The 25,442-nt window shown below is 48.9% G+C and overlaps 1 protein-coding gene and 1 pseudogene across 1 annotated transcript in view; one reads left to right on the top strand and one right to left on the bottom strand.

Moving 5' to 3' along the window:
• Positions 1-25,442, bottom strand: part of MED26 (mediator complex subunit 26) — a 55,199-nt gene that overhangs the window by 16,737 nt on the left and 13,020 nt on the right. The gene's annotated exons all lie outside the window — the stretch shown is intronic.
• LOC116543257 lies at positions 17,265-18,399 on the top strand (annotated as a pseudogene).

Here is a 25,442-nt window from a genome sequence, read left to right as displayed (position 1 = left end):
ATAGAAGTTCAACAGCAGCAGGCCTCACACGCTCAGCTAGGCATGACATGTGGAGCCTGTCACCAGCTCCATAACCAGCGTCCCCGCCTTCATCCACTTGGCTCTCAGAGTTCCTGGCCAAAAAGGCACCTCCCTTTTTCTAAACCCCAAAGCCGGTGTTTCTAAGATAATTCCACTTCAGCTCCAACAAGGACTTGAGTAGCTTCTGCGGGCTAGACCAACGACCAGTTATTGCATTGGGGACATTTTCTAAGGGCAGATGATGGCTGTCTTGGTTCCAATCAACTGCCTTACAAACCACTGCCCTGGAATGCAACTGTTGCAAAGGCAGCATCATTCAACCTTCTGTATTAAAAACACAAGTCTATGAAAATAACAAATAGCAAAACCCCCAACTCACAGCCGAGCCTCCCACAGGACTGGCTGAATTCTGCTGTGCTTAGCTGGCGCCGACTCTGTAGGTGGGCCATGAGGGCAACTGAAGCCCACCAATCCAAACACCACCCCCCACCCCCAGACCCCAGGAGGGCCACCAGCGCATGGCCTGCAGTGAGAAAAGAACAAGTCTCCCTAAGACCCTCAGTGACATCTCACAGACCCGACAACCTGACGCCAAGGTGCCTATCCGAAGTCACTGCATATTTCATTGGCATCCTCTGCCCCAGGCTGTGCAGAGGGCAGGGCCAAATCATCGTTTCATCATTCACCAGGCCCGGAAAGCAAGCCCTTTCCAGCAAGGGAGGAGGAAGGGGGAGGGACGAGGGAGCTCCTCCCCCCACCCACCCACCCACCTGCTCAGACTTTGTCTGCTGTCTTACATGTGGTCTAGCCTCCACCTGCAGGTCTGCTCCTCAGGTGCAGGGACCTTGGTTTTGTTCACTGTTTCCTCCTAAGTGCCCAGAACAGTGCCTGGCCAGTAGCAAAGACTTGACAAATGCCAAATGATGGGTGGATGAAGTCCCTCATCCACAGATGCTGGCCAACATGTTGACTCCAATATTGAAAACATCTCGGGGGTCTCCTTCTGTGGCAAGTCAACACCTAGAGAGCAAACATGCTTCATCCCATTGTCAGCGGTCACCTGCACTGGCCACCCCAGTGGATCATGAGAACACAGTGACTCTTGGTGGTCCTCACAAAGCTCTATGAAAGTCCAGGCCAAGGGTGCCATCTCTGGGTGGGTCCTGGAGATGCTGCTAGACAGAAGGCCACCTCTCCAGTCCCACCAAGGCTGTGGTCAGTGATGGCACTGGTTCTGCTACTCTCTCAGGCAAACATGTTTGCTCAGCAGGGCTCAAAACGTGTTGAGAGCCTTCGTTTTCAATGCAGAGGTCCTGGAAGTTACTATGACCACAAAAACTTTCTCCCGTTTACCTTCTTGGCAACTCCAAAGCTATTCCAAATGGTTACATAAGGAGGGAGAAGGGACGCCACGTGAGATTTTTGCAAAGCCACGAATTAAAGCCATGTGGAAACCAAACATAACAATCCACTGTAGTAACTCAGTGACAGGATAATCCATACAGTGGCAGCACAGTGTGGCAAGGCAGGGAGAGTGGAAGCTTGCCTGTTGAAAGAAGCCTGTGTTACCTGGTGGCTACACTGAGGGCACACTCAAGGGCCACCAGGGATCCTGAGGCCACTTGCCACCAAGAGCCAAATCAACAGCTTCCTTGCCTCCTTTCCAACTAAGGGCTAGACAGCCCCTGGTGGCTCTGGGGAAAGCCCAGCCACCCAATGGTGGCCCCAGTCAGCCCCAGGTAGGGTGGAGCGGATCCCACCAGTACTTCCTACTGTGGACCTGAACTAGGTGCACGTCACAAGTGGGGAAGGGACAGCAAAACCAACCAAAGAGGCCATGAGTCAGCCCGGGGCTAAATGCCAGGGGGCACCTTGCAGCGAGACTCGTGCTCCCTGTCACGAAATGTCCAAGGCAAGGTGCGGTCTAAGCTGGGTTCTAGGAGTGGTACTGAAGTGGCCTGAAGAGGTGGCCAGAGCACTGGACACAGAAAAGGTTCACTCTTCACCACAGTGAAGATGAAGAGCGGGGGAAAACCAGAACTTTTTTCATTTGCTAACAGCACCTCTTCAATATTTTAAACCTATTTTTTTAACTTAAAAAAAAAATTCTGGTTTTTCCCCACTCTTCATCTTCACCATACAAGTGCTGACAGCTAACCACAGCCACAGAAAATACAACAGCGCAATTAAGAGCAGGAACATATATAAATATTTTTTTTTTCTCGGATACACTCTTGCTGTCGCCCAGGCTGGAGTGTGGTACCACGATCTCAGCTCACTGCAACCTCTGCCTCTTGGGTTCAAGCGATTCACCTGCTTCAGCCTCCTGAGTAGTTGGGATTACAGGCACCTGCCACAACACCTAATTTTTGTATTTTTGGTAGAGACAGGGTTTTACCATGTTGGCCAGGCTGGTTTTGAACACCTGACCTTGTGATTTGCCCACCTTGGCCTTCCAAAGTGCCAGGATTACAGGTGTGAGCCATCATACCCAGCCAGAACACATGTTTTCACTATACCCTATGGCAGCATTAGAAAGTTTTGGCCCTGGTCCCTACCTGTCGCCACACCAAAACAGCTTTGCCCAGGGAAACTGGCACCAAAGTCAAGGACCTATCAGCCTTGCCTCGGCCTCACCTCTCAGAGCAGTTCCTTGAATCCAGGGCTGCTCCTTTGTCCTGAACTCTGCTCCTGCAGAGGTGGCCTCTCTACAGTCTCAACTTCTTTCGCCTGGGGTTCCTCAGGCCCCAACCCCAGAGATCCTCTCTCCCTCACTGCAGATTCATGCTCCGGAAGCAGCCACAGCACCGCCCGAGTAGGAAAGCCTGCAGCCCAGGAGTCACCTCCAGTAGGCACCTCAGCATTGGACCCCAGTCTCAAAGCTCTGAGATGGAGGACCCCAGCACTCCTCAAACCCAACTTGTGATATGTGCACGCCTCTTTCCAGCTCTGTGACTGTCTAGACAGTCTGACCACACTGGGCCTAACTCTGTGCTGACGGAGCACACTGAGGGAAGCGAGAAAGGACCTGGTGACTTGATGGTGCCCGCACTCCTGACCCTGATATCAGAGGTCTTGCCCTGCCCCGTGCTCTTCCTCTCCTCTGAGAGCATCTACTGAGCCACTGCCATTGTCACATGTGCACCCTCTTGAACCCCAGCAGCCTCAGGACATGAGATGAACATTGTCATTGCACAAATGGACACCTAGAGACTCAGGAAGGGACGACATCCTGTGGTGGCTTCAAGCTGAGAGTGCCCAGCAGACCCAAGAACAAAGACCAGTGCTCAGGTCTGATCCAAGAGGCCAAGCTCTGCAGAGAACAAAGTGCAGAGCCAACTCACGCCCTTCACTCCCCCAAAAGCAATACTTTCCTGGGTGACTTTCCCGACTTAGTCCAGTGCCATTAACAATTATATAACTGTCACAGATACTGCATTCTTTTTTCATTTAACACTTTCTTGTTGCTACATAATCTTCAAGTTCATGTCTAATAGCTAAATGTTCTATTAATGTATCATAATTCCCTTGACTTTCTCCGATAGCTGGGCAATTCATTTCTTTCTAGGTTCTCCTACTGCAACCAGTATTGGAACGAATATCTTCGAACACACTTCCTTCTCTCGTTTTTTCCTTAGGAATCAATTCCCAGGTGTTAAACTTTACTCCAAGAGAGTTCAAATAGTTTCATGGCAACTGGTACTACCTCAGCTGTTTTCTTTTTGTTCTGTTGCTCAGGCTGGAGTGCAGTGGCACCACTGCGCCGGTTCACTGCAGCTTCGACCTCCTGGGCTCAAGTCATCCTCCTGCCTCAGCCTCCCCAAATGCTAAGATTACAGTCAAGCCACTGTGCTCAGCCATGCCTCAACTGTTTTTAGCTCTTGGCTGCCACAGTGCAATGACTCCATTACAAAAGAGAGGGAGAGAGCCGAATTACATCTGCCATGCCCTGCCAAGGGTCCCGGAAAGCAACCCACGCGGCGTCTGAGCTGTTATCCTGCCCTGCTTATGTTTCTCTTGACTCTGCACAGGTATGGCAGTGTGTCTCCAAATGTGAAGGCCAGCAGGTGAGAGAGAGGATCTGGCGCAGACATTCATAAACAATTTCCTAGGACTGGCATTGCAGCCACACTGCCCACAACTGCTGACCACAGCCTTAGCCATTGAGCACACGTATGGGCCACTTTCTTGCAGGGAGAGATGCACAGAGAACTCGGCTGTACCCCCTATGCCCAGTTCTAACTCAGACAGGCATGTGTTAATGCCATTGTTGCCCTACCTGAAACAGGTTATATTCCTTTGGGAACATGCTGGCACAGGGTGGGGATGTTCCTGGGATGTTAGGCAGGATGTGGGCTTCAAGTGGAAGAGGGAAGAGCAGATCTAGCTCCTCTCCCACACTGCTCCCTTTCTCCCTCCACAAAGGAACAGGAGCGACAGGACCTGGGGTAAGGTCTTCTGAGACTCCAGGAGTCTTGGGCAAAATGAGGCCCTGGTTGGGGTTTTACAGCCTTGCCCTTTCCCACGTGATGGCTTCCTAGCCTGTGGCCCTTGCACAGCACTGTACCACAGCACCAAAGTTGCAAACAAACGGCCATAAATGAGGTGGGCCAACATGCAGCAGTTCATATTCCAACCTCATAAGACCACCACTGCACCACCGAGTCCTATATCACAGACCATGCCCACATGGTCAGAGGGTGACAAATGCCAGAGGTTAACAATACTCTCCGGGCTCATGAGAACACTGAGCCTGAGCCCCTGAGCGTGTCCACCAGACATGGCCAAGACATGGCCAGGTGGCAGAGCCTAGATCCTTCTCCAGGAGCTCGAGGTTCTTCCAGGACACGTGTACAACACAAAAGCTGTAGCCTGAGATGACAACCCATGTCCCTGTGCCCAGCACTGCCAGCTGACAACAATCTCAAAAGCAAATTAAATTTCCCCTGCTTCACAGGCAGTGCAGGACCCACTAAGGGCTCTCCTGCTCCTGTTACATACCAAATCCCAGTCCGACCCATTCTCCAACATTCCCACTTTCCTAGTTTATTTCACTAGCACCTCTCGAGGCAAGAAGTCAACTTACCACGTTGTTTCACACTGCCCTTCCTAAACAGGTATTATTTAAGGTCAGACATCAGAAACAACACATTGAGACAGTCCTGCCTGGGTGAGCATCAAGTTCAGCTTGTTTACAAAGTTTACCATGGGAAACATTAAAGAAGGCACACGACACTGTCCCGAGTCCACCCTCTCTCTTCTGGTTCCCAGCAGAAAGCCTTCCTCAACCTTTGTTCCCACCACATCAGAGCCAGCCACTTTCTGAGGCTGGTTTTTCATTTGTTTTTGAGACAGGGTCTTACTCTATCACCCAGGATAGAGTGCAGTGGCGTGTGATCTCAGCTCACTGCAACCTCTGCGTCCTGGGCTCAAGCCATCTTCCCTTCAGCCTCATAAGCAGCTAGGATTACAGGTGTGCACCACCTCACCCAGCTAATTTTTTTGTATTTTTAGTAGAGACAGGGTTTCACCATGTTGGCCAGGCTGGCCGTGAACTCCTGACCTCAGATGATCCACCCAACTTACTCTCCCAAGGTGCTAGGATCACAGGCGCAAGCCATTGCGCCCAGCCTCTAAGGTTGTTTTCAAATTACCTCTCTGGCCCAGCGCAGTGGCTCACACCTATAATCCCCGACTTTGAGAGGCCAAAGCGGGTGGACCACCTGAGGTCAGCAATTCAAGAGCAGCCTGGCCAACATAGCAAAACCCTGTCTCTACTAAAAACACAAAAATTAGCTGGGTGAGGTGGTGCACACCTGTAATCCCAGCTACTTGGGAGGCTGAAGCAGGAGGAGCATGGCCTGAACCGAGGGGGCAGAGGTTGCAGTGAGCCGAGATTGTGCCACTGCACTCCAGCCTGGGCGACAGAGTGAGACTCCGTCTCCAAAAAAAAAAAAAAATTTGCCTCCCTGGAGCTTCCAGAGCCCAGGCTCGCCCCAGCCCCAGCAGTTCCAAACACAGACTGCCCCTTGACTCAGGTCCCACGTGGTTCTGGTGACATGATGGTGACAGCCCAGCCTGCCTCCCAAATGTACCCCATCGTTCTCCTTAACCCAGCAGTACTTGCTGGTGGCATGAATTGCCCCACTTGGCATCCAGTACTGTTCTCTCACAGCAACAAACAAACAAACAAACAAAAGTCACTGCTTTTGCTACAGTTGAGAAGTCACGTCAACAACTGCTGTTCCCCTACAAACCCTCTGACAAGTTCCACAGCCAGCAGATAGTCCCAGTCTTGCCAACTCACAGGTCCACAGACCCTGGGCCACTAAAGAGCTCACTTGTGGCACTGGTGCATCAGGCTTGCTATGCTGTACCCATCATGTGTAATAAGCTTTAGGACAAACTATAAGGGAGAAAATGTGCTATGATGACATCAAATATAATGATGAATATAAAAATTCATCATTATATTTAATGTCATCATAGCACATTTTTTTCCAGCAGCTGAAAACTGGAAGAATGTTGCTGAAAGATCTAATGGCTACAATAAATGAAACAAAAGAAATAAAAAACACAGCACGTGTACTGGGGTAACAACTGAGATCAAGTACACAGTCCCACCAGTCAAACTTCTTGAACCTCCCTGTCCCTGCCCGCTGGGGGACACCCGTCCTCCACCTGACAGCTCCTGGAGGGCCTCATGCATCCTGGCGCTGGTGCGGGAGGAAGCCTGGGGGAGAGACTGCTGTCAGGCAGGGCTCCAAATGCCATCACATTGTTTTGATTGCCCTTTCCATTTTTTTTCTACTTCACTCTCGTCTTAAGCAACAATACCTGGACTTGGGTGATATTTGGTGGATTATACTTTTTCCTAGTACCCATTAAAATAAATGCATAGCTATCAAAATAAAACATGCTCACCTAGAAACCCATAAAGTCCTTTTCCATGGCGGGAAACATGGATCATCTAGCCCACATGCTTTGCTTTATTCATCAGCAGCCCCTTCAAATCAGATGAGCTGCAGACTCTGGCCATCCTAAACAAATGCCATGCCTCTCACAAACACAGAGTAAATGTGATGTGTGGTGTCTCAGGACCTGCAGGTAGCACATGTGCAGGACCCAGGGGCAGCTGCAGGGAAGAGCCACCCATGCTCCCTTAAATACTGGTTTTTGTCACCCGGAATCCCATATGAAAACGGGGTGATATTTTGTGGGAGATGCCAGAAAAGAAGTCCTGAGGCTCTGATACGTTCCTATCCTCTGACTCCTGATCACCCTCACTGCTGCACCCCTCCCCCAGGAGCAGCCCAAGCTTAGCGGATTCCCTCATCACCAGCCCCTGCCACACTGCTCCCCTACCTTGCTGGCCTGGAGCTGGAATTGGGGTTCTTCTGTGGCACCCTGCAGGGCGGCTGAGCAAGCCACTCCTCTATACACCCCACGACACACCTGTACAGAGGACAGTGCCATTGAGCCCACAGGTGGTCTGAGGACAGGAGAGAAGCTGTGTGCAAAGCATCTGCCCTGGGGCCCGATATAGCGGTCTCACCACCAAAGGGCACTAACCACTTGCCATAGAAACCTCAAAAGTTAGACCTGGATGGATGCAAATTCTACCCTCTCCCCTTCTGGTGCTTGATATGGGATGAGGACACACTTGCCAAGCACCCACCTGTGAGATGGGGGACAGGCTCTGACAGGCAGTCAGCAGGCAGCCAGCTGGACAGCAACAGGCCACCACAGGCTGGGGCCCACTAGGAGCCCAGGAGCTTGTCCCCTGCCTGTGGTGCGCCCTCCCCAGATCCTCCCTGGGCCTTCCTGCCACAGGTCCTGGCAGCAGCCCCCTCCTGCTTCGCACAGCCTTGCATGGGCTCTACTTCCAACTCCTCTTGGCACAGCCCTGGGATCATGACAGGCAGAGGAAAGGAGAGCAGATACCAAACACCCGCTCTCGTGATTCATCAACACTGATTAATGACCGGACTCCTCGTCCCGAAGCAGGATCTGGCCTCAAAATCCACTTTTACCTGGAGCTTCACAGATCGCTGGGGTGCAGGGGGGCCTGCCGCCTTCTTTTCAGGTATGCCCAGCAATCCCCCCATCCAACTGCACATCTGCTAATACCACCAGAATTTGAGCCCTCTGCATCTCTCCAAAGACCCCAGAGGCCCTGTGAGGAAGCATCAGCCTCACTTTTTTTTTTTTTTTTTTTTTTTTTTGAGACAAAGTTTTGCCCTGTCACCCAGGCTGGAGTGCGGTGGCGCAATCTTGGCTCACTGCAATCTCTGCCTCCCAGGTTCAAGCAATTCCTCTGCCTCAGTCTCCCAGGTAGCTGGGACTACAGGTGCGCACCACCACGCCTGATTAATTTTTGTATTTTTAGTAGAGACGGGGTTTCACCATGTTGGCAAGGATAGTCTCGACCTCTTGACCTCATGTTCCACCTGCCTCGGCCTCCCAAAATGCTGGGGTTACAGGTGTGAGCCACCACACGTGGCCGCCTCAGCCTCACTTTCTAAGCTTTTATCAGCTCCCCAGGCTCTCAGCCTCCTGCTGGTGGCCTCCAAGACTGCCTTGAACTGCACCTCCTACACTACCCCCAAACAAAAGATGAGGAGGCCTCTGGGATCCTCTTTCCCAACCCGTTACTCCCAAAGAGAATCCCACAGGCCCTCCTGCTTGCTGTAGGAGCTCTGCTGAAGATGGATCAGGAAGAGCGGGTTCTTCACACCTCAGTGAGGCTGATCAGACACTATTCTACTTATTAAGAAATTCTTGGCTGGGCACAGTGGCTGACACCTATAATCCCAGCACTTTGGGAGGCCTAGGTGGGTGGGTCAACTGAGGCCAGGAGTTCAAGACCAGCCTGGCCAACATGGCAAAATCCCGTCTCTACTAAAAATACAAAAATTAGCCAGGTGTGGTGGTGCACACCTGTAGTCCTAGCTACTGGGGAGGCTGAAGCATGAAAATCGTTTGAACCCAGGAGGTTGAGGCTGCAGTGAGCCGAGATTGTGCTACTGCACTCCGGGCTGGACGACAGAGCAAGAGACTGTCTCAAAAAAAGAAAAACTCTTACTCCAAACTCTACAAATGATCACCCCCTTTTATAAGCAGCTAAGGCACAGAGAGGTCAGCTAATCTACCCGAGGTCACACAGCTAGGTACGGGGCCCAGGCAGCCTGGTTACCAGCACTGAGATGGAATTTTGCTCTTTTCCCAGGCTGGAGTGCAATGGGGCGACCTTGGCTCACTGTAACCTATGCTTCCCGGGTTCAAGAGATTCTCCTGCCTCAGACTCCCAAGTAGCTGGGATTACGGGCATGTGCCACCACACCCAGCTAATTTTGTATTTTTAGTAGACATGGGGTTTCCCCATGTTGGTCAGGCTGTCTCTAACTCCTGACTTCAGGTGATCTGCCTGCCTCAGTCTCCCAAAGTGCTGGGATTACAGGTGTGAGCCACTACGCCCAGCCTAAGCACTGGTTCTTTTACCACACTCTAAACTGCCACTCACAGCAACACACAGATAAAGCACGGCTATGGCCTTGAAGGTGCTTCTGGCCTGGTCAGGCTAGCAGCCATGTGATAAGAGAGCTTCAAAGGGTGTAGCTGGCAGGGCCGTGACACTCAGGATGCTGTGTAGCCCCTAGGAGGGGGACAGAGGGAGTCTTTGAGGAGACTTCCTAGCCTGCCCCGAGGACTCCTGCTTAGTAAGGGAAGGCAAAGACCCGGGAGCAGCACAAGTAAAAGATCAAGCACAGAGCAGCGCAGCATGCGCAGAGTGCCAGATGAGGTGATGACACCTCCTGGCAGGCCACCCCGGGCAACGCTCAGCTCAGGGAGTGACAGGGTCAGACTGTTGTTTTAAATAGCTCATTCTGCTGTGCAGAAGCAAACTCACAGCTGAGGCAGGGAGACAACTCCGTGGCGCTGGCCAGCCTCAAGCAGCGACATGGCTGTGCGAAGGCGCAGGGTACCGAGAGAGGGAGGACTCAGGGCAGGCTGTGGAGCCCACTTGGTTGGTGGGAGAGGAAGGCTGTGTGCCTGCAGGGGTGCCGGGGGATGGATGGGGCGACATCTGCAGCCCAACACCAGAGAGCCACCGTCAGCCCATCCTACTGACGTGCACCTGCTGCTTCATTCACTCCCTATGGAAAGTTCTGAGCATGGACTTCCCACAGATCACCACACTGCACCCATTCTGGGACACCAATACATAACTGACCCTGAGGGAAAAAATGGTGCCAACTGGAAGACACAGCTTCTCCTCAAAGACACAGAAATGTGACTGAAATGGGCAGTTCGCTCCTTCTCACAGCAACCCTGAGCACTTGGAGGTAGGCCCAGGAGGATGGTCTTCTTCACCCTGCACAAAGCCTGGAACAAGAAGCCATCTCCACTTCCTCTCCCCTCAATTGCCACTGAATGGGTCCCTGAATGCCACACCCACTACAACCTTCCAAACTTAGAAACAACAGCTATGGGCAATTCCACTTCTGGCTACGTACCCCAAAGAACCAAAAACAGGGATGTGAATAGACATGTGCACACCCATGTCCAAAGCAGCACTATCTGCCATGGGTAAAATATGGTGGATGCAACCCAAGTGTCCAGGGATGGATGAATAAATAAGCCAAATGTGACATATCTACCCAACAGGACAGTATTCAGCCTTAAAAAGGAAGGGAATCCTGATACATGCAACAACAGAGATGAAGACTGAAGACATTATGCTGAGTGAAATAAGCCCGTCACACAGACAAATACTGCACAATTCCACTCCTACTCGGTTGTTAGACAAAATCAGAGAGGCAGAAAGTTGAACAGTGGGTGCGCCCAGGGCTGTGGGAGGGGAGGGAGGCGAGTGTTGACGGGGAACAGAGTTGGGTTTTGCAAGATGAAGTGTCCTGGAGATGGATGATGATGACGACCACATAACCATGTTGAGTGAATAAGACTGCTAAACTGTACACTTAAAAATGGTTAAGATGGTTAAGTTTTACAGGATGTGTATTTTACCACAACTAAAAAAAAAAAAACAAAAACAACGATGGGACCCTGACAGAACCCCTGCTGCCTGAGTTCCTAAGAGGTCCTCCTGCCAGGACCACTCTCCCTCAGGCATGCTCAGGTGGTTCCTGTGCCCTCTGCTCCTCCTGCACAGGGCCCTGACGCTAACAGGAGCCTCACATGCAATTAAATGGCCAGGGGAGCCAAAGAATCGAGCGGCTGGGCTTGGAAATGAGACTAGGAAAACCTCCTCCTGAGGCTGCGAGCAAGTTGTATTTCTCTAAGATAAGCATGAACATCACTCCCTGGTGGGGTTGTGGGAGGGATCAGACGGCCATGTGTGAGAACCTGCAAGGCACACAGTCAAGGGCCTGCCAGCTGGAGGTGGCTCTCAATCTTCGCAATGGCAAGCAAGGAAACCAACACCTCTAGGCCACTATTAAGCCATGAGTGCTCATGAGTGCTTGAGGGCTTTTTAAAAAAAATTTCCTCCTTTCTTTTCCCGTTAACTTCCCACACTATGCTGATGTATCCAGGGCCTTTCTGAATGCTAATGCCAGATCTGCAGGAGCTATGGGAAGATCCTGGGAAATGGACCTCAGCCGGAGTCTCCCCATTGGTCAATAGCAGGGCCCCAACACTGCCTATCCCGGTATGTGAGGGACAGATTTAACAGGTACTCTTCCCAGACTCAGCCTGGTAGGCCTCTTGGGGTCCACACCAGCTCATACACCCAACCCCATCTGTTGAAGTAAAGCAGTGGGGGATCAGAGGAGCTGAGGTGTCAAGGAAGGGCCTCTGGCTCTGTGAGGCTCCAGGCAATGCTGAGAGGCTGGAGTGCACATCCTGTGAATACAGGCTCTGGGCAGAGCCATGGAAGAGGTACCTATGGAAGGGTGCCTCTGCCTGTAAGTGCACCCACAGAAGATTCCCCTCCATTACCTGCCATTGTGAAAACTACCACCCGCACTTTCCCTGCCTGGCAGACCTAAGCATGGAGTAGAGGCTCCCCTCGGTACACAGGGAGACATTCACAGGAATATCTGCAAAACACCATTTCATTAGCAAAACTCTGGAAGCCATGATCATGAAGTGGCTCCTAGCAGGCAATGCTACGCTGCAGATTAAGGAATGAGCTAGACTCACATGTAACCAAGCACAGAAAGCTGGGACACATGGTGGAGGGAGGTGAGCTAGGTGTAGAGTGACTGCACTGTGTGCCAGAACTGACTGAAAAGCCACATGCACAGTATGGCCCAGTGCTCTGGGCCGTGCCTGCACAGCGCAGGAGAATGGACACTACACTAGTGACACGGGTCCTCTCCAGGGGGACAGAAGAACTGCATCAGGGACAGAGGTCAAAAGGGGCCTTTCGCTGTAACTCAGACATTTTAATTTTTAAAGGAAGATGTATTTATTGCTTGTGTACTGAAAAGTCAGTGAGAACAAAGAGAAAAGAAACATATTAGGGTGAAGGATTAAGCTCAGGAACGCCTAGGAGTGCAGGGCTATGACTGGATGTGCAGGCTGGCTGAGGCTGGGTCCCTGGGCACTTTGAAGACCATGAGCCACCTAGATTCCATTCTGCATGGAGAAGGCTGGTTCTAAGGACCGTACACAAGGACCTCAGAGACACTGGGCTGCAGAAGGCAACCCTAGGCCAGGTTTGCTAGGTGACACCTCTTACTGTCATTTTTAATGCCTCCTCATACATCTGAAAGTGTCCTGGTCTGGATAAGATGCACAGTCACCCTAGCTAAAGGGGCAGGGAGTGACTCACAGTGATTGTGCCACCTCTAACCCTGGGAGCCACCACTATAAAGACACAGGCCCACAGAGTCCTAGAGCTGGACTGGGGTGGACGGAGGGGCACTTTACAGATGCGGATACTCAGAGAAATTGGATGCCTGCCCAAGGTGATACATGTCTACACAGCTAGGTTGGGGATCACAAAAATATGTGTCTGTCCCAAGCCTCTGTGAGCCTCATCTGCCCATATGAGTGCTATTATCCCGTCTCCCATCACAAGTGAGAAAATCAACACCAACCTGCAGTACTTGAAGGCACCCAACAGCAGTGCCAGTGTGGTCCCAATGGTGGGGTGAACTGGGGACTGATGGTAGCCCCTCAGTGGGGGGAGGGAGGACTTTTTAAGTGACAGAAATATTCTACACCTCAACTGGGGTAGTTACACGGGTACATGAATTTGTCAAAATGCATCAAAATGTAGCATAGAACTCAATAAAAAGACAAATGTGAAAGCAAGGCAGACATCAGTGATAAATGAGGGACTTCCACTGCCAAATGTACACCTGAAATAGGTGCATTGTACTGTATGTAAATCAGACCTCACTAAAGGCAATTTTTACACTGTTGGAGGCAGAATCAGAAAGCCAGCTGAGAGGAAAGTCCCTAAGTATGGTTTTTAATGCCCTGAGTTTGAGAGACCAGTGTGGGCAGGACACTGATTGAGGCCAAAGGGGGTTCTCAGACTGACATGAGTGCTGAAGGCCATGAGTGATCAGGTAAATGAACAAAGCCCATGAAAAGGAGAAATGGATAGAACAGAGAGAGTGGCAGCAGCACTTGGGGCCACCATCCACTTGGGGCAGGTAGTGTGGGCCAGGCTACCCCCTACCCACTGCACACAGAGCAGCAGGAGAGGGGACGGGCACAGGGTGCCCTGCCAGGAGCAGCTCTGCATTGCCCAGGCCAGGCGGCACTAGAAAAAAAGAGAGGAGAGGCTTGGGTGAACAGGGTGGGGGAGACAGCTTGGTGCAGGCACAGGGGAAGCAGGAGGCAGGCGGGAGATGCTGGACAAGGAGGGGACTGTCAGGCAGACCCCATGGCTCTGGGAGGAAGAGGCTTGAGTGTTCATTCTGTAAATGGATGATCCTTGAAAATGACCAGCTGAGGCTGCACGGCACCCCGCCAGTCACAAAGTGGTTTTTCACAGTTGTCTTCTTATTGAACTCCTGTTTACAAAAAGCCGAAGTTCTGCATCAGTGTGCAGATATTCATGCATGGCAAATCTGTCAACCAGACAGGCCAGTTTTCCCCTTCCTTCTTCACTCAAACCCAGGCCTGCCAAGGGTAGAGCATCAGATCACTGCCACACCAGGCAGCCGGACACAGCCAACCTGCAGATCTACCAAGCCCAGAGTGGGTCATCTGGAATCCACACGCCTGGGCCCACTGGCAGCAGGTGAGGTCAGTAGACAGGCCCTGTGGCCAGCAGAAGAGGCTGCTGTGACTCTTGACTCTTAGGAGACAGTACAGCCCCGTAAATGAGGCCAGCACAGAGCAGCCTGAAGACAACAGGGCCAGATGAAGTGGCTCACACCTGTAATCCCACCACTTTGGGAGGCTGAGGCATGCAGATCACCTGAGGTCGGGAGTTCAAGACCAGCCTGGCCAACATGGTGAAACCCTGTCTACTAAAAATACAAAAATTAGCTGGGTGTGGTGGCGCATGCCTGTAATCCCAACTAATCAGGAGGCTGAGGCAGGAGAATTGTTTGAACCTAGGAGGCGGAGGTTGCAGTGAGCTGAGATCATGCCACTGTACTCCAGCCTGGGTGACAGAGTGAGATTCCATCTCCCAAAAATAAAAACACACACACAATGAAGGAGGGTTTCCCTTTTTTTGGAGGGGAGTGGGGGATAAGGAGAAAATGTGGCATTAGCCATGCTGAAACCTAGAGAGATTTTTGATGGCCTAGTGATGAAGTTAGCAACAGTGACTGCCACCATCTGGGAGGGGAGCAGGCTGAGACAGGGCTGCCTGTTTCCCAAGGGTAGGGTGCCTGGCACACACCAAGAGGCAATGTTGGTGTCTGGCATCAGAAAAACCTTTGTAGGTTTGGGTGGGAACCCAAACCCACCTGGGCTGCTCAATGGAACTGCTGCAGACACAAGAGTTCATTCAGTCACCTTTCTACAAACAGCGTCTCCAATGTTGATCAGGCTGGTCTTAACTTCTGGGCTCAAATGACCCTCTTGTCTCAGACTCCCAAAGTGTTGGGATTACAGGTGTGAGCCATTGTACCAGGTCTCAGCTGCTATTTATCTCCTGGGAAAATAAGAACGTTGACCAGGCACAATGGCATGCACCTGTAATCCCAGCTAATCCGGTGACTGAGGTGGGAGGATCGCTTGAAGCCAGGAGTTTAAGACCAGCCTGGGCAACGCAGTGAGACTGTTTCGAAAAAATTAAAAAAAATGAATATAAAAATTTAAAAATTAAAAATTAAAAAGTTAGCCAGGTGTGGTGGCATATAGCTGTAGTCCCAGCTACTCAGGATGCTGAAGTGGGAGGATCACTTGAGCCCAGGAATCCGAGGCTATAGTGAGCTATGGCCGTGCCATTGCACTCACACCTCGGTGACAGAGATCCTATCTCCTTTTGTTTAAAATAAATAAATAAATAAATAAATAAAGGAACGTGTCCATATTGTGTGCCTTGTGCCCTCTGAGGAGGAACTCAGGGAGCAGACAGAGCCCTCACATTCATGTGGGGGAAGGCAGACAACAGACAAGACCATAGGCCACACTAAAAGCCATGAAGAGAATAAACAGTGTGATATGAGTCGAAGGCTTCCCTCACAACCACTGGGCCAGACGAGGTGGTCACCTCAGCCCTAAGAGAACTGGGGCAGTGATACATCTGGAGCAAGAAGCAGTGCAAGCTTGTCCAACCCACGCCTCTTGGGCCACATGTAGCCCAACACAAATTGGTAAACTTTCTCAAAACATTATAAGATTTTTTTTTTTTTTTTTTGGCTCATCAGCTATCGTTAGTGTGTTTTATGTGTGGCCCAAAACAATTCTCCTTCCAGTGTGGCCCAGAGAAGCCAAAAGATTGGACACCCCTGATCTAGAGCAAGTTGCACGATGACCCCGCCTGCCCATTAGGGCAGCTGGCTCCTCGTGAGCCAATGAGGGGTGCTAGGCATGGACAATGGGAAACTAAGACCATGAGAACTATCCCAGCAGCCATCTGCAAAGGTGCAGACACCATTTGGACGAGGAGCCTGTCTGTGGCTGAAGTCCTGCAAGCAGGCCAAGGGGCACCAGGGCCCCGGTGGGCAAGGCTCCAGGCCCAGGCCAGAATTCTGTCTGCACATATTCCAATACATCTCCTCTTCTGGGGCTGCGAGCCCTTCAGCATCCAAGCCAGCTAGGGGGCAGCGATTCCACCCAGGCATGGGCAGGAACCCGCTCATGCTAGCTCTCCTGAGAGTCAGCCCATGGTGACACTTTCAGGTATCAAAGGAGCCATTACTAACAATTACATTATATAAGCTGACAAAAAGTTCTATTAAGAACAAAGGACACAGTACTCAAAACTCATCACTTCCTACTTATTTAACCAAACGTAGTACTATCTAGGTTTCTGAAGTTATTCACGACTACTGTATCAGTACGGAGTAAATGCTGTGCTACTGAGGATCTCTTCCAAAACTCACAATCAGTGACCTCGTGCCAGCAGCCTCAAACCAGCCATGGTACGAGTACTTACACCATGGAAACTGGCAAACACTATAAATCAGGGCTTGATTTTATGGGCTCCAAACTAGAAACATGCAAACGCCTGGGTCATTCCATAACATAGTCTGTTTTTGTAGATAAAAGTTTTACTTTTTTCATTTGACATGTTGTTCATTGAGGGAAAATTCACATTGACATAAATTAACCACATCAAGGTTTTTTTTTTTTTTTGAGATGGAGTCTCTCACTGTTACCCAGGCTGTGTAGTTCAGTGGCGCGATCTCGGCTCACTGCAATCTCCACCTCCTGAGTTCAAGCAATTCTCCTGCCTCAGCCTCCTGAATAGCTGGGATGACAGGTGTGTGCCACCACACCCAGCTAACTTTTTTGTATTTTTAGTAGATACTGGGTTTCACCATGTTGGCCACAATGGTTTTGATCTCCTGACCTCGTGATCCGCCCACCTTGGCCTCCCCAAAGTGCTGGGATTACAGGCATGAGCCACTGTGCCTGGCCGACCACATCAAGTTTTACTGGAACACAGTCATGCTCATTCACTCACATACTGTCTATGGCTGCTTGTGTGCTACAAAGGCAGCAGTACAACAGAGACTCTATGGCCACATGGCCTGCAAAGCTAGAAATATTTACTATCTGGCCCTTAACAAAAGTTTGTCAACTCCTGGGGTTCAAACTTAAGAAAGCAATGGACAGGTTGCTGACCTCGGGCAGCAGTCAGCTTCTCCACATATAACCTGGGAGTAGGAGACTCAGAATCAAATCTCTTCTCCTTCCTCCCTCCTGGGCAGCAAGGTGAACCCCATCCCTACTCACTGGAGCTCAGCTTTGATTTTTAACCTCCCTTCCCCACCCTTCCAAAACACACACAGTCCCATTCCAAAATTGATTTTATAAAGACGTTTTAAACATAATGATGCAACTTGGTGTGCCCTACGCGGCAAATGTACAGTGAGATTTTTTTTGATCTTCAGCTACATTTTTGGCTTTGTGAGAAAACTTATCATCAAACACAATGGTCAGCAACGTTACCAACAAGACAGATACTCGCTCCATGAACTCTTGTGTGTTCATTGGGAATCTCAACACTCTTGGGGTCAAGAAATCTAATGTGGAGGCAATCTTTTCAAAGTATGGCAAAATTGTGGGCTGCTCTGTTCATAAGGGCTTTGCCTTCGTTCAATATGTTAACAAGAGAAATGCCCGGGCTGCCGTAGCAGGAGAGGATGGCAGAATGATTTCTGGCCAGGTTTTAGATATTAACCCGGCTGCAGATCCAAAAGTGAACCGAGGAAAAGCAGGTGTGAAACCCTCTGCAGCAGAGATGTACGGCTCCTCTTTTGACTTGGACTATGACTTTCAATGGGATTATTATGATAGGATGTACATTACCCAGCACGTGTACCTCCTCCTCCTATTGCTTGGGCTGTCGTGCCCTTGAAACGTCAGCATGTATCAGGAAACACCCCACGAAGGGGCAAAAGTGGCTTCAATTCAAAGAGTGGACAGCGGGATCTTCCAAGTCTGGAAAGTTGAAAGGAGATGACCTTCAGGCCATTAAGAAGGAGCTAACCCAGATAAAACAAAAAGTGGATTCTCTTCTGGAAAACCTGGAAAAAACTGAAAAGCAATAGAGCAAACAAGCAGTAGAGATGAAGAATGATAAGTGAGTAGAGGAGCAGTGCAGCAGCTCCGTGAAGAAAGATGAGACTAATGTGAAGATGGAGTCTGAGAGGGGTGCAGATGACTCTGCTGAGGAGAGGGACCTACTGGATGATGATGATAATGAAGATGGGGGATGACCAGCTGGAGTTGATCAAGGATGATGAAAAAGACACTGAGGAAGGAGAGGATGACTCTTAAGTACATAGTGGGGTTTTTAAAAATCTTATCCCATTACTTCTTTACCTAGGCGCTTGTCTAAGGTCAAATTTTTCACCAGATCCTCTCCCCTAGTATCTTCAGCACATGCTCACTGTTCTCCCCATCCTTGTCCTTCCCATGTTCATTAATTCATATTTCCCTGCACCTCGTCCCATTTTCACTTCCTTTGACATTCCTAGTAGTTTTGTTAAGTCTTACCCTGTAATTTTTGCTTTTAATTTTGATACCTCTTTATGACTTAACAATAAAAAGGATGTATGGTTTTTGTCAACTGTCACCAAAATAATCTCGTTATGCAGGGAGTACAGTTCTTTTCATTCATATGTAAGTTCAGTAGTTGCTTCCCTAACTGCAAAGGCAATCTCATTTAGTTGAGTAGCTCATGAAAGCAGCGTTGAGTTAGAAGTGTGTGTGTTACACCCCAACATTAGTGTGCTGTGTGGGGCAGTTCAACACAAATGTAACGTGTATTTCTGTGAATGAGAGTTGGCATGTCAAATGCATCCTCTAGGAAAATAATTAGCGTTATAGTCTTAAGATTTGTTTTCTAAAGTTGATACTGTGGGTTATTTTTGTGAACCGCCTGATGTTTGGGACCTTTTTTCCTCAAAATAAACAAATCCTTATTAAACTAGGAAGAAAAAAAAAAAAAAGAAAGTGATGGAGAAAATGTTAATAATGCAATTAAACTTAAAAACTGTGTCGCGCCTGAAGACATTACACTGGGAATAGCAAAAACAACTGAGAAAATATTCTTATAGTATAGATATCTGAAAACCATTATCCGATTCGGCAAAGACATCACTTGACTCATTAACACAAAGATATCAAACAAAGCTGTGTGCAGTGACTCATGTCTGCGATCCCAGCACTTTGGGAGGCCAAGACAGGTGGATCACTGGAGGCCAGGAGTTCAAGACCAGCCTGGCCAAAATGGTGAAACCCTGTCTCTACTAAAAATACAAAAAATTAGCTGGGTGTGGTGGTGCACAACTGTAGTCGCAGCTGCTTGGGAGGCTGAGGCACAAGAATCACTTGAACTCAGGACGTGGAGGTTGCACCATCGCACTCCAGTCTGGGTGACAGAGTGAGACTCTGTCTCATAAAAACAAAACAAAACAAAAAACAAAACCAACCAAATAAAGATATCAACCAAAGTCATGTCAAAACCAATCATGTTGATACAAAAGCTTAGCAAAAATCAATGGAAGCAGTTGGTGAGAAGCAACTGGCTATGTGGAACTGAAAACAGTTTTGTATATTTCATTATTTGCAAATTATATGCCACCCATCCTTTGTATCAGTAAAACTCAAATTTACAGGCATATACATGTATGTATATAGATACTCTTTTCTTTTTTCTGAGAGCTGATTGTCAAACTTTTACCAGCATACTACTGTCTATACCTTAGTAGATGCCTTACGTAAATTAGAGCTTCATTATTTTGAAGTACTTAAAATAGAGTCTGAATGAAACAGAGGTCCATGTGCATTACTGTATTTCAACATTACATATAAATGAAAAGAGTAAAGAATCTAGACTCTTTAGAAATGCCAACTCATAAATTTTTGAATGTTTACTAAAAAAATGCTTCTAAGTTTTACTACCTTCTTGTGCAAACAAAATTTCTCCACAACAATTATCAAAGTCAAGCAAAACAGAAACAAAAACAAAACAAAATCCACACCCTAACACATAAAAGTGATATTCTTGGGCACAAGTCCTCTTTAAAAAAAAAGAAAAAGAAAAAGGCAACGTTATTTCAGTAATGTTATTCAAGCCGGATGCAGTTGCTCACACATGTGATCCCAACCCTTTGGGAGGTCAAGGTGGAAGGATCACTTGAGGCCAGGAGTTCAAGACCAGCCTGGGCAACACAGCAAGACCATCTCTACAAAAAAAAATGACAAAAACTAGTGAGGCATGGTGACTTGCACCTGTAGTGCAGCTACTTGGGAGCGTGAGGCAGGAGGATCCCTTGAGCCCAGTAGCTCAAGGCTGCAGTGAGCTATAACTGCGCTACTGCACTCCAGCCTGGGCAACTAGAGATTTTAGAGCAAGACCCTATCTCTAAAAAATAGTAACAATAATAAGCGAGACCTTGTCTCTAAAAATAATAATGATAAAAATGTTATTCAACACAAGTTCAGTATTGACTATGTTCCCTAACACCCTGTATTTTATTTTCCTTTAAATTTCTTTCTTTTTTTTTTTTTTTTTTTCTTTTTTTCTTTTTGAGACGGAGTTTTGCTCTTGTTGCCCAGGCTGGAGTGCAATGGTGCAATCTCAGCTCACCGCAAACTCTGCCTCCCAGGTTCAAGTGATTGTCCTGCCTCAGCCTCCTGAGTAGCTGGGATTACAGGCATGTGCCACACACCTGGCTAATTTTGTATTTTTAGTAGAGACAGGGTTTCTCCATGTTGATCAGGCTGGTCTCGAACTCGTGACCTCAGATAATTCACCCACCTCAGCCTCCCAAAGTGCTGGGATTACAGGCATGAACCACCGTGCCCAGTTTTTTGTTATAACTTCTATGGAAGAAACAGCACTTGCACTTTCCCCTAGTATTGCCTCCAATTTACCCACTGTACCCTGTGGATGCCACTGTTTCCTAAGTATGCCATGACATGGAAGGCTGAATGCAGTGTGACAGCAGGAGGGCATGGATGGGCTCTATACAATGGGTGGTCAGGAGAGGCCTGAAGAAGTCCTACTGTCACAAGAACTGGATCAGGGAGAAGGTTCTCACACAAGAATGAGGGAGAAGGTTCAAGTTGGGCTGAGAAAGGAAAGAAGGGCCCGAGGCCTGTAGCATGTGTGTAGATCATGACAATAAGGAGTGTTGGCGTCTATTCTAAGGATGGAAAACCACTGAAGGATGTGAAGTGACAGTGGAGTCATCTGTTTATCAGTGTGGAAGGGGCAGGACCAAGAGGAAGATGGCCAGGGTCGGACTTGAGATGGAGGAGAGAGGAGGGACGATGAATAAGCATCCTGGCAGTAGGCCCTCAGGCCTCACAGGTGGGAGGAAGGTAGAGGCATGGACCACTCCAGGGTGTTTACCAGAGCCATGGGGTGTGGCTTCACTGTGTGGAGAAAACCAGGTGATGTCCCGTCAGTCCGGGTGGGATAGACCCCAGGCCTCTGGGAACATGAAGAACATGACTGGTGGCCTTGACTGGAGTGTCATGTTGCACACCACTGCTCTGAACCTCCTGGAAACACACGCAAGGGGAAATAATCCTCTCCACTGATTGCAGTACACAGAGGCCTGCAATCCACTCCACAGCCGATTGCTCTCAATAGTGCTCAAGTGCTCTTCAAGCCAGAGCAGTCTACTTTTATTTTCAGTTTTTTACAGTTTAATTGAAAAGACAATGGAGCATAGGGGAAAACAAACCAACCCATTCTCCCTGCCCCAACCAACACAAGTGCTTCCATTTTACCCCAGGTTCTAGTTTTTTAGGCACTGGCCTATCCAGATGCCTTTCGTTGTTGTATGTGACTGACAAAACCACTCCTTTCCCCCCATAGCAAGGCCTGCCCATTTTTCTATAGAACCTTCAGAATCATGCTTTCGGCTATAAGCTATTTGACTCTGAGGATGCACCATGATTCTGAAGTTTCTCCCATGCTGCTTAAAAATAAACTTCCTTTAAAAAAAAAAAAAAAAAGAATTAAATGGAGACAAGGTCTTGCTATGTTGGTCAGTCTGGTCTTGAACTTGTTGCCTCAGCTGATCCTCCCACCTTGGCCTCCCAAAGTGTTGGGATTACAGGCGTGAGCCACCAAGCTCAGTCTGTCAATAAACTTCCAAGAGTAGAATTACTGGGTCAAAGGATGAGAGCATGTCTATGCCTCTTGGTACACAAATAGTTTCCAGGAGGGTGACAGTAGCTCTCAGCCAGCAGGGTGATGCAGGTTGTGGGGGGTGGGGTGGGAGATAGGCCCGGAGAGATAAAACAGCAACAGGCTGGCTTCACATCCAGTCTTGATTACCTGCCACGGCCATTCTGCCCACATGTTTGTGTGCAAAGTATACGTTCCAAGAATCAATTACGTCAACATTATTCTGTCCAGTAAAATCCTGGAGATCTTACTTCTTGTTTTTTTTTGTTTTCTTTGAGACAGGGTCTTGCTCTGTCGCCTGAACTGGAGTACAGTAGCGTCATCTTGGCTCCCTGCAGCCTCAGCTTACAGAGCTCAAGCGATCTTCCCACCCTGGCCTCCTAAGTAGCTGGGACTACAGGCACATGCCACCACCACCAGCTAATTTTTGTGATTTCTAGTACAGACAAGGTCTCACTATATTGCCATGGTTGGTCTCAAACTCCTTGCCTCAAGCAATCCTCCCACCTTGGTCTCCCAAAGTGCTGGGATTACAGGCTTCAGCCACTGTGCCTGGCCACGATTGTTAATTCTAAAGTATCTCTCTACACAGGAAGGATATTGAATATTGAAAGGCAGTTTTATGTGCACAAAGTTGTATTTTAATCATCCCTATCTACAACTGCAGCACAGAGAGATTTAGAAAAGTCTAAGCAGGTTTTAAGCCTGATTGTGAATTTCAGCCTAAGTACCTCTTCCAAGGAAGTGTGCCTCTCCTTCCTGACATCTGGGATTTTGTTCTACAACTAATTTCTTCCTGTTTACCCCCAAGGGAGCATTTAGAAATGTGTAAATTATGCAATGTTGTCTTGTAACTGCTCGTTGCTGACACTAAAGCAAAGACTATCCTTGAAAAAGAACAGCATTTGTGAAAATCAAAGTTCGGTATCTACAAACGCATCTAGGGGAATGGTATATCCCCTGGCTCCTTCCTGAAAAGTCGAGAAGGGGCTTATACATGTTTAGTACCTACTAGGTATCCAGCAATATTTACCTTTAGTAGGACAGGGATGTCCTCACTTTATAGAAAGTATTAATAGCACTGATAAGCAAATATTTGATGTGATTTGTCCAAGGACATACAACTTGGAGACAGACCTGTCAAGATTCGAATCCAGGTCTAACTCCCAAACTCTTACATATTAAATACTTTTCTTTCTTTCCATCTCCCTTTCTTTGGCAGAAGGGGAGAAGAGGCTTAGAGGATTTCTAGTTGATTGTTAAACCTATTCATTAACTTACCCATAAGAAATGAAAAGACTCCCTTCTTCTCCACAAGAAAAGACCTCATGAACTGGAGCTGGCATGGCTCAAAGGCTTTAGAGACACTGGAGACCATGTCTGGCTGAGGAAGGGACAGGGGACCCTCTGCACTCCACACCAGCTCAGGCACAACCTTCCCGACTTCTGAGGTAGAAAAAGACAGCAGAGTCCCCAGCTCTCCACCCAAGGCACAGGCAACCCAATGAGCTTGCCGGGCACTGTCCAATTCAGGTGGCACTGGCTTCATGTGCACCCCACTTCCCTCTACAGTGGGCAGCAGTGTCATCTCTGGATGAAAGCAAAGGCTCTGAGGGCACAAGGAGTTGGGCTCACAGTTGTGCAGTGCCAGCGACCTAACCTGGCTACACTCCAGTTTCCTGAATTATCCCATCTATGAAACGGGACAATTCTTAGCACAGAGTGAGCACACAGTAAGAGTTGATGCTGTTGCCCTCGTAACCATTTTTCTTACGGCCCCAGGATAAAGTTCCTATAGTTCCCTATAAAGATTTACACCAAATGATGATGTCCAGCCCTTGGTTTGTGAAGTAGGATTGGTAACTAGATTCAATGAGATCTATGCGCTGGGCTTGGTGACAGAATTGATGGAGTTCAAATCCTCACTTCCCCACTTTCAACCGCATGGCCTCTGGCAAAGACAACACCCCAAACTCCTTTCCTCATCTGTCACAGGGAGCTAGTACCAGCATCCTCAGGATCAGGATTACTAAATGGAGGTTAGGGATTGTGCCAGGCACTCAACACGCCTCAGCCCTACAGGATGGTATCACCAGGTGATGGCAATGACAGCTCCATGTCACAGGTAAAAAGACTGAGGCTTGGAGACATTAAGTGATCTGCTCCAAGGACACCGAAGTAGAAGCAGCTGAGAAGGACCTAAAGTCTTCGAGCTAAGGTCCAGAGGATGTGCTAAGGGTAATGTCTGGCCTGGTGTGGGGTCTCACACCTGTAACTCCAGCACTCTGGAGGCCAAGGCAGGTAGACTGTTTGAGCTCAGGAGTTTGAGATCAGCCTGGGCAACATGGTGAAACACCATCTCTACAAAAACTACAAAAAATTAGCAGGGTGGGTGGCACGTGTCTGTGGTCCCAGCTACTCAGAAAGCTGAGGTAGGAGGATCACTTGAGCTGGGGAGGTAGAGTTTGCAGTAAGCCGATTGTGCCTCTGCACACCAGCCTGGGTGACAGTAAGAACCCATCTAAAAAAAAAACAAAAAACAAACAAAAAAAAAAAACAACGGGGGTTGGCGGAGTGGGTGGGGAGTATCTGTCCAGGCCTGGCTTGAGGGAGGGAGGAGGCATGTGCAGGCTCATGTGGGCCTGAGGGGTTCGCCAGGCCACTAGGCCCTGTTGACAGCTTCTAGAATTCCCAGACCCAGTGGAACTGAGCGATATACACAGGACAGGCACAGCTCCTGTGTGCAGACCATGCCACTATGGCTCCATGCCACTATGGCTCCAACAGACCCCTTGAACCATGGAAGGAATGGAAAGGGCTGAAGTCTGGAGAGAGCCAAGTAACCATCACAGGAGGGGGCTTCCTCCAGGGGTCTGGCCAAGTCCAGTCAAACCACTTCCACCCCAATACTCGTGAGCTAAATGACTACCCTGCTCATGCCCCACTTAGCCTGAATTCTTACCCCAAAACCAACTGGGTCCGCCCTGGTTAAGCAATGCTACTTCTGTAATTTGAAGTCAGAAATGGACCCACATCTATTTGTAAATTAGTTACTGGCCCAAACAGAATGAATGGCTCACTACATACCAGCAAGAAAAGAACCAACCAGTCTTTGCCTTCAAGGGGAATGGGGGTGGGGGAAATGACAGCACGTCAGACC

The sequence above is a fragment of the Sapajus apella genome, unplaced genomic scaffold (assembly GCF_009761245.1).
Source record: "Sapajus apella isolate SASKATOON/1434 unplaced genomic scaffold, GSC_monkey_1.0 scaffold185, whole genome shotgun sequence".
NCBI lineage: Eukaryota > Metazoa > Chordata > Mammalia > Primates > Cebidae > Sapajus > Sapajus apella.
Note: the sequence above shows the minus strand (reverse complement) of the source record. Positions and strands in the feature narration are given on the sequence as shown.